This window comes from Saccopteryx bilineata, chromosome 7 (genome assembly GCF_036850765.1).
Source record: "Saccopteryx bilineata isolate mSacBil1 chromosome 7, mSacBil1_pri_phased_curated, whole genome shotgun sequence".
NCBI lineage: Eukaryota > Metazoa > Chordata > Mammalia > Chiroptera > Emballonuridae > Saccopteryx > Saccopteryx bilineata.
Window position 1 is genome coordinate 112,953,170 of NC_089496.1, and position 10,824 is coordinate 112,963,993.

Sequence of the window (10,824 nt, forward strand, 5' to 3'; positions counted from 1 at the left end):
CCAGTCCAATGCTCTATCCACTGTGCCACCACCTGGTCAGGCTGAAATGGCTTTTAATGACCATGCCTATGAGGTTGCAGAAGAAATGGCTGACACCTTCAAAGAACTTCAAAGAAAGGTTTCAAATTGAAATTCAGACGAACCAGTCTCACATGAGCCATTCAAATTTTTGGAGCCACCTTCAACTAGAGTATTGGCTGTGCTCAGGGAGGCTGGGACTGAAATGGGACATGAAGAGTGAGCCAAGTAAAAAACTGTTAGGTCGCTGGGTAAAGGAAAAGGTGTGATACAGTTTTCTATTTTCTTGATAAATGATAGTTTTCTCTATGCTTGATAAATAGTCATTGGCTGGCAGACCTTTCTATGCTATGCCTGACCCAAGAAATTCTAAACAGTCCAACTCTTATGACATGCTCGTGAGGGGAGAAGGGATTCTGTCAGGTCCTCAGCTGCCGAGAGAGGACGTCGCCCCGTGGGATTGGTCTGAAGAGCTGAGGCACACATCGACTCCTTCTGTGTGGAGCGAGTGACTGTGCTGTTTTGGGGTTGCACAGTATTCGGCAGACCTCAGCGTTCCCCGTGATCCCAAACGACTCACTCCTCAAAGAAGGCCATGCTTTCCATTTTTTTCCAGTTCTCTGCTATTATTCAGGCACTTAGGGACTTAAAATATGCAGCAGGATAAATGTCTTCTCTAAAGTGCCACAGTTTCTTTCGGGTTAATTCAGGATAGGCTACTTTGAAAGAAAAGATGTTTATAACTTTGGACATGCTGCAGTAGGGAATGGTTGAACACTTGCATGAAAAATTCATGTGATGACGTTAAAAATTCATACTGCGTGGCTACAACAAATGTTAACAATTTTAAAGAGTTAAGATTGTGAACTTTTTTCTTCTCTATAGCATAATGGCTACAATGTTAATGTACAAAAATATTTGAGCTTATTTTTGTTCATTCTGACATTGAGATAAGAACAGTTTTAGGGAAGTGTCTAAGATTTTAATGATTGTATAATTGGCATATTATAAAAATTAGGCAGGAAGTATTAATTCTTAAGAGCCGTGCCTAGAAATCATGTAAAGTGAGTGACAGTATTCATCAGAAAATATGCAATGTAATATTGGATTAAATTGTTAAACTCTAAAACTGAATTCCAATAAAATTTTTAAGCTAAAACAATTTAAAAAATAAAATAAAATGAGGTCCACAAGCGCCACCTGGTGGCAGCACGGTCTCATTAACGCGGTCGCACTCACCCGTAGTTCCTGCTCTGACCTGGTGTGTTCCTCACCTTCCTTCTAATTTAATCTACTTAAACAACTGGGTGTCCTCACACCCCCCACACAGCATGCACCCCATCCTGCTGGGAGTTGCCCCGCCAGGTGATCAGCAGACAGCCTCCAGGGAGCACCCGGCTTTCTGCTTGGGGAATCCTCAGCCCAGCCTGCACTAGCCCGCCCATCACACCCTGAGTGGGGGGCATCTCTCCATGCTGGGTTTAAATGGCGACAGGGGCTCAGTGGCAAGTGGGGTTTCCTTCTGCAGGGATTTCTTCCCCCTGGAGAGACAAGCGCAATTCAGGGAATTTGCCTTTTGAATGTGTCACGGCTGGTCTACACGGCCCTGCCATGGATGTTCCGACTCTGCCTCTCTCTGCAAGAGGACCAAATAGTGGAGCCAAGGTCGCCCAGCACTCTCCAACCCGGTCTTAGGGAACCACAGCCCGCTCAGGACCTCAGCTGCTACCGCCTGGGGGAGAAGAGAGGTTGCCTGCCTGGTCTTTGGGGACAGACCAGACCAGTAATAGACACAAGGCTTTGTCTTACACTGGGCTGCTGCAGTGGCCCAGCAGGATGATGACATGAGCCACCCCAATTCTCCAGGTCTCTGGGGCAAAGAGGACAGTCGCCCCAGGCACAGAGACATTGTCCCCTGGGCCAGGGGGCTTTACCCTGGTACTATGGTAAGGTTAGGGTACACTTTCACCCAGAGACCCCACTGTGCTCACCAGGGAACCCCACCATGACATCAGGACTGACCAAAAGGAAACAGCAGCAGAGACCCTGCCCCTGGCCCCATGGTCTCTTCCCACACCCAGCAGCCTCCTCCACCCTGGCAATGACAGGCCTTGGTTCACAACTTCTCGCAGAGGCTCTGTGGACGGGCTCCACCTTGGTCAGTGATGCAGGCCCCCCTCCCCCAGAGCCCCAGGTTTGGCGGTGGGGCCCAGGAAATGAAACATCAACGCCTGCAGGGAGGGGCTGGCTAGGAAACACAGCTCCCCGCCGGCCCCCCAGAAGCAGGGGTCCTGGGCCCGAGGGTAGCTGCCAATTCTGGGCCAGGGTCTGAGGGTGGAGCTCAGGGGTTGACGCAAGTTCTCCTTCTTGTAGTCAGAGGAGACACCCACTCCCTGCTCTTCCCTGGGATCATTCTCACGTCCCAGCAGCTAGGGAGAAGGAAGGAACTGCGGACCCCCTTCCACTGTCTCTCCCAGCTGACCCAGACCCTGCCCTAGGGCAGGGGTGGGGCCTAAGGGGTTCAGCTTACAGGGGAGGGACAGGAGGAAGCACTTCTGTGTGCTCTGATAGGTATCAGGCTCACAGCCTGGCTGGCCCCCATGACCCCTGTGGACTTGGCAAAGGCACTGCCATTCACTGGGCCTCAGTTTTTTCACCTTCCTCACTAGGCCAGCTGTGCGCCCACCAGCAGCCTCTGCCCAAACCCACCTTTCACTGCCTCTGAGTCTCTGGATGGGCACAGGGCTCCCTTGGGGCAGGGGTGTCCTTGAGTCGTGGCCAAACACCCCCCTCTGTTGTAACTTCAAGGTACCCCACAAACAACAGTCTAATCATGCCTAGCATACACAGCTTAATTTTTTTAAAATCTACTTTAGAAAGGCAATGTTCCCGTTTATAAAAATGAAAACAGGCCCTGGCTGCTTGGCTCAGTGGTAGAGCATTGGCCCAGCGTATAGAAGTCCCGGGTTCGATTCTCAGCCAGGTCACACAGGAGAAGTGCCCATCTGCTTCTCCACCCCTCCCCCTCTCCTTCCTCTCTATCTCCCTCTTCCCCTCCCGCAACCTAAGGCTCCATTGGAGCAAAGTTGGCCCAGGTGCTGGGGACGGCTCCATGGCCTCTGCCTCAGGCACTAGAATGGTTCCAGTTACAACAGAGCAACACCCCAAATGGGCAGAGCATCACCCCCTGGTGGGCAAGCCGGGTGGATCCCAGTCGGGCGCATGCGGACTCTGTCTGACTGCCTTCCCGCTTCTAAGTTCGGAAAAAATACAAAAAAAAAAAAAGAAAACATAGGGAACAGCAATCTAGATCGAGACTCAGACCTCTTACCCTTCACAAAGTAAACTCAAAACGTGTCCCACACCTAAATGTCAGATGTAAAAATGGGAAAGTCCTACAAGACAACATAGGAGAAACTCTAGACCTCGGGCTTTCGACACGGCACCAAAAGCACAATACGAAAGAAAAATGTGCGATTTGGACTTTGTTAGAACTTTAAATCTCTGCTCTGTAAAAAAAAAAAAAGAAAGAAAGTAAAAGAAAAAAGCTATTAAGAGAATAAAAAGACAAGCCACAGACTGGGAGAAAATATTTGCAAAACTCACAGTTGATATGAAGGACGTGTATCCAGATCACCCTCCGAAGGCCTCTGTGTCTGTCTCCCTCGGCTTTTCTTTCCCAGGGCTGCTGCGATGGCACCAAGGGCCCACCCGGATCATCCGGGATGACCTCACTTCAAGAACTTTAACTTAATCATATCTGCAAAGACCTTTTTCTCAGATCAGGTCCCATTCTCCAGTTGCAGGGTCAGGATCTGGACACAGCTTTGAGAGCCATTATCTGGTCACACGGTCAGCATGAGACAGGGTCAGCATCGAGGAGGACGTGACAGTGGCAGACACAGGGGAGGCCAGGAGGCGGCGGCCACCGCGGGCTGAGTTTGATTCGGTGACGTTTGGAAAGGCACTGTGCTGAGTGGCAGGGGAGACCCCAGGGAGACAGAGAGTCTGAGGGCGCCGCTGCCTGTGTGCTCACGAGCCTCGTGGTGCTTGCCGAGAGGCTGCAGCAAAGGTCGATGTTGTTTCTACTCCTTTTGGACGCCAGCCCCCTTCCTCCCATGTGTTTCCTCTACATGCGACGTGGTACCTGGGCAGAGGTCTTGAGGGCGAGGGTCCACTTAGAAAACCTTCACTGAAGAGCCACAAAAACTGAGGGGATGCGGGTGAGCTCCAGCCCCAAGGCTGGTCTGCAGGGAGCACTCGGACACGGGCCATGGGCAGGACCCGCTGGGATAGGGCTCCCTCCACCAGCAGAGAAGGCAGGAGCTGACGGGCTCATGGGCCAGAGCACAGAAGGCCCGATAGGTTGGACCCCAGCTGCTGACCCAGGGTGCCTGGGGAGGTGCAGCCAACCCTACATGTCTGTCCACCTGTGAGATTTCACGCCCTCCCTGGCCTGTCCCCACAGCGTCCTCCTGCTTCCCACGGCTCGGCCAGCAGAGGGCAAAAGGGTATTGAGGAAAGAGGCCAGGTCAGATCTGGACCACAGCCCCAGGCCGTGCGCCAGTCTCCACCGCCATGTCCACGGTGACAGTAAGGATGGGGGCTTCAACGGGACTCCCCTGCTCTGAGGCCTTAGTGATGAAGAGAGCTCATACTCTGATACAGGTCAGTATCCAGAGCATGGTCCCTCTCTCCTGATCTCATAGGCCCAGGGAGCCGGGAGAGCTGCAGTTTCCACCACAGAGGACAAAACAGACCCAGACAGGCTGGAGCAGCAGAGCAGGGTGTGAAAACTGTGACCTGGCCTGGCCCCCCGGGGGGGGGGACAGGCTGACTGACACTGGCAAGGGTTCTGGGCTGAGCACACGGTGACCAGCTCCCGAAACAGAGGTCACAGGGACACATGTCCACCCAGTTGCACCCCTATTTCAGAGGAGTCCCCAGGAGCCTCTGCAGCCATGTCCACAGCCCAAGGGCATGACTGCACGCTGGGGCCCATTCTAGAGCTCAGACTGGGACCAGTCCCATGAGCTCGGTCATCAGTCCCGGGTCACAGGCAGGAAAGTCACATTCTTCCCTTCCGTGTTTCCAGTGGATTCTGGAACTCCGAATGTGTGAACTCATCACTCTGAGACCCAGCAGTGGGCCCTGAAATGTGCCACTCACGTAGTGGGCGTTCTGCCTTGTGACGGTGTCCCTGCACAGACTGTCACCCCAGGCAGAAAGCAGGGGCTCACTGGAAAGGTTTCCCAGGAGAAGGCAGAGAGCTGAGCTGACACAAGCCAAAGACGAAGGCCCGGCTTCCCAGGCTGGCGCGGGTGGGGTGCGTGGGGCCCTCCCCTGGGGTGCCTCAAAGTCATCAGATCAATCCAGCTGACACCTCTCCCAGGAGATGAGAAGACTCACATTGTCCAGGAAACTTTGAAGTACAAAGACCCTTTTTAAATATACAGAATTCCTCAGTTACTGGGACAAATGGAGGAAGATTTGACATTTATCACGCATAATTTAAATTCAAATCGGCTCCCAATAAAGGGAAATTACAAGAAAGTCTGAACTGCATGCCTTTGACTCTGATCCTTTTGCTGACATCGGGGTTCAAACTGCTTTACATCTGCCTTGATTTTTATAATTCAGAGGACAAGCCATATTGTACCGTGAAGCTAATATTGTATCTTTTGAAAAAAAAAAGTTACCCACATCCGGGCATTATTCATTAAAAAAAAAAAAAAAAAAAAAAACGTAAAATGAGCAAGTGTTTTTCTCACTTTTAAGTTACTGATTTAAAAGAAACATTGAATCACTGGCGGTGTTCCAAAACAGAGAAGTGCACAGGTGTGGGTGAAGATGGCATTTAGAGAAGAGTTCCTCTAGACCCCGGCTATTCACGGACACAGGTGGGGGCCTGGTCATCTGCAAGTCCACAACCTCGCTCTGCGGCTCCCAACATGCCCAGGGCAGAGAAGCCCACAGCATTTCTGTGCAGGACCACAGAGGGGAGCCTGAGACTGAGGGGCACCTGGCACTCTTCAGAGGAAACCTGATATGTTCTGAAGATTTTCTAAATCACACTGGGGGGGGGGGGACTGAGAGCCTCCCATGGAGAGTTCTAGCAGGATGATGGCCACTGGCCAAAGGACCATGGCTGCTCTTATACCTGTGTGGGCAATCACTGCCTTGCAAACTGGGTCAGGGGCTCACAGCTCCACACACAACCCCTCCTGCCCCTCCACACCCAGCTGCCTGCACTGAGCTGTGCCCGGAGCTAAAATGAAAGCCCTTCCCCCCACCCCACAACACAGTGCAGGAGTGGATACAGAAGGGAGGGAGAAAGGATCCTGGGAAGGGGTGTAGCTGGTTCAGTTTATGGGCCACGGCATAAGGGTGTATTTCTGGCAAGGCGGGTATAGTTTGGGCAGAACAAGCACTGGGTTCTACCCACAGCTTACCCAAACCGTCGGGTGACGGGGGTTGGTCTGGGGTGTCCTCTTCCCTTGTTTCGTGTGTTATAACACCTGGGTCACAGCCTTGAGGTTACACCTGAACTTAAATGGGCTTTGGGTTTTTGTTTGTATGTTTTTGTGGCAGAGACAAGAGTCAGAGAGAGAGGCAGATAGGGACAGAGAGACAGAAGGGAGAAAGATGAGAAACATCAATTCTTTGTTACGGCTCCTTAGTTGTTCATTAATTGATTTCTCATATGTGCCTTGATGGGGGGGGGGGGGCTACAGCAGACCAAGTGACCTGCTTGCTCAAGCCAGCAACCTTGGGCTCAAGCTGGTGAGCCTTGTTCAAACCAGATGAGCCTGTGCTCAAGTTGGCGACCTCGGGGTCTCGAACCTGGGTCCTCCACATCCCAATCTGAGGCTCTATCCACTGTGCCACCGCCTGGTCAGGCAAATGAGCTTTGTTTCTGAGTGACTGTGAAGACTTGGGCCAGTTACTTAGTATCTCTAAGCCCGTTTCCTCATCTGAACAGGTATAAATGGTTGGGTTTCCATGGAAAGCACTTGGGGCTGTTCCAGACTCTCAGAGAACATTCGTCCATGGTGCCGCTGAGAGTAGACTGACCCTCATGCTTGGACCTGCAAGCCATCAGGAGGTGCCCTCTGCTGTTAGATGCGTACTCAACGTGGTTACCGCATTGGTGCGTCAACAGACATAAATGACTGAACCCACTGGCTGGATGCAGACAGCACAGACTGCACGAGGGACAGACAAGTCTGTTTATCTGCACTACACACTTGACTCATCTCCTCCTGCTGTCCGCAGAGTCCCCACAACATAATGGCTTCAGACCACACCCAGCCACTATAGCTCACAGTTCCAGGGATCGAACTGGCTCAGGATGGCTCAGCTGGCCTGATCCAGGCTGAAATCACACTACTCCTCAGCAGGGCTCTATGGCTTTCTGGAGACTCTGGGAACAAGTCTACGGCAAGCTCTTGGCCGAATTCAGTTCCAGGTGGTTTGCTGTTGGACTGCGGTCCCATTTCTGGCTGGCCTCCACTCTGAGAGGCTATGGGCATCCCTTCCCATGCCGACCCTCCAGCAACAGCAGGTCACGTTCCTCACACACTGGCCATGAGTAGAGCTGGAGAAAACCAGTGTTTTTTAAATGCTTGTGTGATTAGACTGGCGCACACAGATAATCCTGGATAATCTCCCTGTGTCTGTCATCTTAATTTATCTGCGAAGTCCCTCTGGCCACATCGCGTACCGCCCTTCTGTTTTTTACCTTCCTTCCTCCTGTGGATGAAAAAGGGGCCACACACTAAACCTGACATGCTCTGGAGAGGCTTCCACGGAGTCCTGACAAACTACTCAGAGACCTGAACCACACAGGATGGTCTGAAATGAAAAGTTTCTAACTAAAGGTTCTTGGCAGGTAGTCATGTCCTAGGGCTGTACTTTTCCCTAACAAAGGTCAATGTTGACCTTAACTGCGCCTCCTTTCGCATCTATAACAAATACCTGATAACTGGACCTTTGAAATGTGAGAGGAATCTTTTCCAGGCCCCTGAGGGCACATCCACTCGTTTAGAGCCGAGACCACAAACCCCCTCATTAGTTATCCTGCTCATTGTTGACTGTCAACAATCCTATGCTTGCTTCCCTTAAAGAAGCATGTGTCTATCTGGTTTTTTTATCCAATCCAGAGGCTTCCCCACTTTGCTTTCTCCCACCTCCTTAATCAATCACCAATGGATTCCATCTAACCCCCTTACTCCTTCCGCTTTGATTCTGATGTATCAAGTAAGTGGTCAAACTGCTCTTTTCCAGAGCATTTTCTCAATCTCTTGAGATTTTGCTTCCCCAGCAATTGTGGTCAGCTTGGCTCTAATAAACTCATAAAATTCTTACAGGTTCAAACGTTTCTAACGTTGACAGTCCCCCTTTCTTCATCACTTGGAGAATTAATTCAGAAACCCAGTCCTTTCTTTCAGGAGTAAAGAGAAAAGACAGGATTGAAGTTGAACTCCAGCAGTGAGGACACAGCAGGTTATACCAAGAGTCAGGGATGTTTAGAGTGATGAATACATGAATCTACCAAAACTCCCAAACTGCCCTTTTGCTGTTCTGCTTGGCTATCTGACCCCACCCTTACTGGACTATCGCCCCTGAAACAGAAAAGTTCTAAGAAGTTGGTCAGCCACCCCGAGGAGAAGCGTTCCAAGAAGCCGATATCGTAGGACTGCAGAAGGAAGCATACCAGAACTGCTGATGCAACACACACTTGCTCAAAGCTCTCCCTTAACCCTATACAAAATTTGCCTCAAAATCTGGGTGCACTTCTCCTGGAGGAGTGCCCCAGCAGGTCTTTCTCCTCTAATAAAGCCTGCACACCTGGTGTTCGAGTGCCGTCTCATTCTTACATGGAGCAGCTTTATTCAGTCACTAAAACCGGAAAGTAATCACAGCTCTTCAGTAGGTGACTGGACAGCTCCACAGTGGTTCATCCAAATGCTGGGGAGGAAAAATCATCCTCCAGGCTTCTCGGTTCTTCCAGCTGGACTGATAACCAGAATAACACGAGACAGGTTAGCAGGAGAAAAAGAAATTAAAGGTTAATAACAGGTATACCCCCTGGTACACGTGGGAGAGACCCAGAACACCGAGTTACTTGCCGAAATGGCAAGAGCCATCACCTTCAGTACCTCTTGCAGTTAATGACAAACACATTAGGGTGCAGAGTCGTGGGCGACAGGAGGGTACCAGCGAGAGCCCAGGAAACAAGGTGCTATGCCGATGAACCCACGTACCCCTCGTGTTCCATTACCGGAAAGGTAGTGATAGTGGGCATTATTTGTATCTCACTGCTCAAGGTCACTGCGGAGGTCTGCTTTCCCACACCCGTCTGCCTCCTGAGGGTCCATGTTATCACAGGGGTGCACAGACTTAGTCCCTGCTGCAGATACCGGCATGACGACGGGAGCTAGTCAAAAAAAAGTGATGCGAGTTTTCGGAAAATTTCCAAAGAACTGAATTTCGAAAATTTCAACCTCCGGCATAAATAGGTTAAGACGGAGCCCTCCCTTCCAAAGGGTAGCCCCCCCCCCCTCTAGTAGGTATTCAGAGCTTCTCCCAGGTCGGCCACTTCTTTTTTTTTTTTTTATTTCAGAGACAGAGCGAGAGTCAGAGAGAGGGATAGACAGGGACAGACAGACAGGAACGGAAAGATGAGAAGCATCAATCATCAGTTTTTCGTTGCAACGCCTTAGTTGATTGCTTTCTCATATGTGCCTTGACCGTGGGCCTTCAGCAGACCGAGTAACCCCTTGCTCGAGTCAGCGACCCTGGGTCCAAGCTGGCGAGCTTTTTGCTCAAGCCAGTTGAGCCCGCGCTCAAGCCGGCGACCTCGGGGTCTCGAACCTGGGTCCTTCCGCGTCCCAGCCCGACAGGTCAGCCACCTCTTAAAATTAACCAGACTAACATGATCAAGGTCCCAACGCGGCCTCCTTGGCGGTGGCAAACTCTGGTCTCCCTTCACAGACTATGGAATTATTTTTTTTTAATCAAGCCATGACAAGGTACGGAGGAACCTTCGGTGCGTATTACCAAGCGAAGGCAGCAAACCACGAGACACGCAGGAAAAGGTGAACCACAGAGAGACAAGGAAAGAGTTGGGTGGTGGGCTGGGCCAGGCCCAGGGGCGTGGTCGGGACGGAGTAGGCGGGGCCGGGTCGGGAAAGGGCGGGGAGAGGCGGCGGCGGCGGGCGGAGCGCGGGTTCCAGGCAGTGAGAACGCACATGTCCCGTCCGACACATAAGATCAGACAGGTGCGCACCCTGTCTCCGGACGTGGGGTCCGCGCGACGACTCAGACCTAGCTGCCCTGTCGCACCTGAAAGACTAGGCACATGGGGCATTTTAAATGTAGATAAGCCAAAGAGGTCTTTCCCTTGTTGAGATCTAGAGGGAGGCAGGGCACTATTCTCGTGAATAAAGTACTTCTGTTCGCCCGAGTCCACACGCACGCGCCCACGGCCGCGGGTCAGCGGGACCGCAGCCGTCCGCTCACACCGCGCCCGCCACAGCCGCCGCCCCCGCGCGACCTCCCAGCCCGGGCTCTGTCCGCGGCCCTGGCCCCTCTGCCCTCCCCCGGGGCTCACCGGCCCGCTCCAGGCCGCCCACTACGGTGACCACGCTCCCGTGGTCACCCCTCGTCACAGCAGTGGTCGCGGCGCCGGCTCAGGTGTGGCGCCCTGGCCCGGACGCTCCGCCCATCCCCTCGGAGCGCGCTTCCATTGGCTGCTCCGTCGAAGGACCGTACTCCCATTGGCCAGGGAGTTGGCTGGGGCGG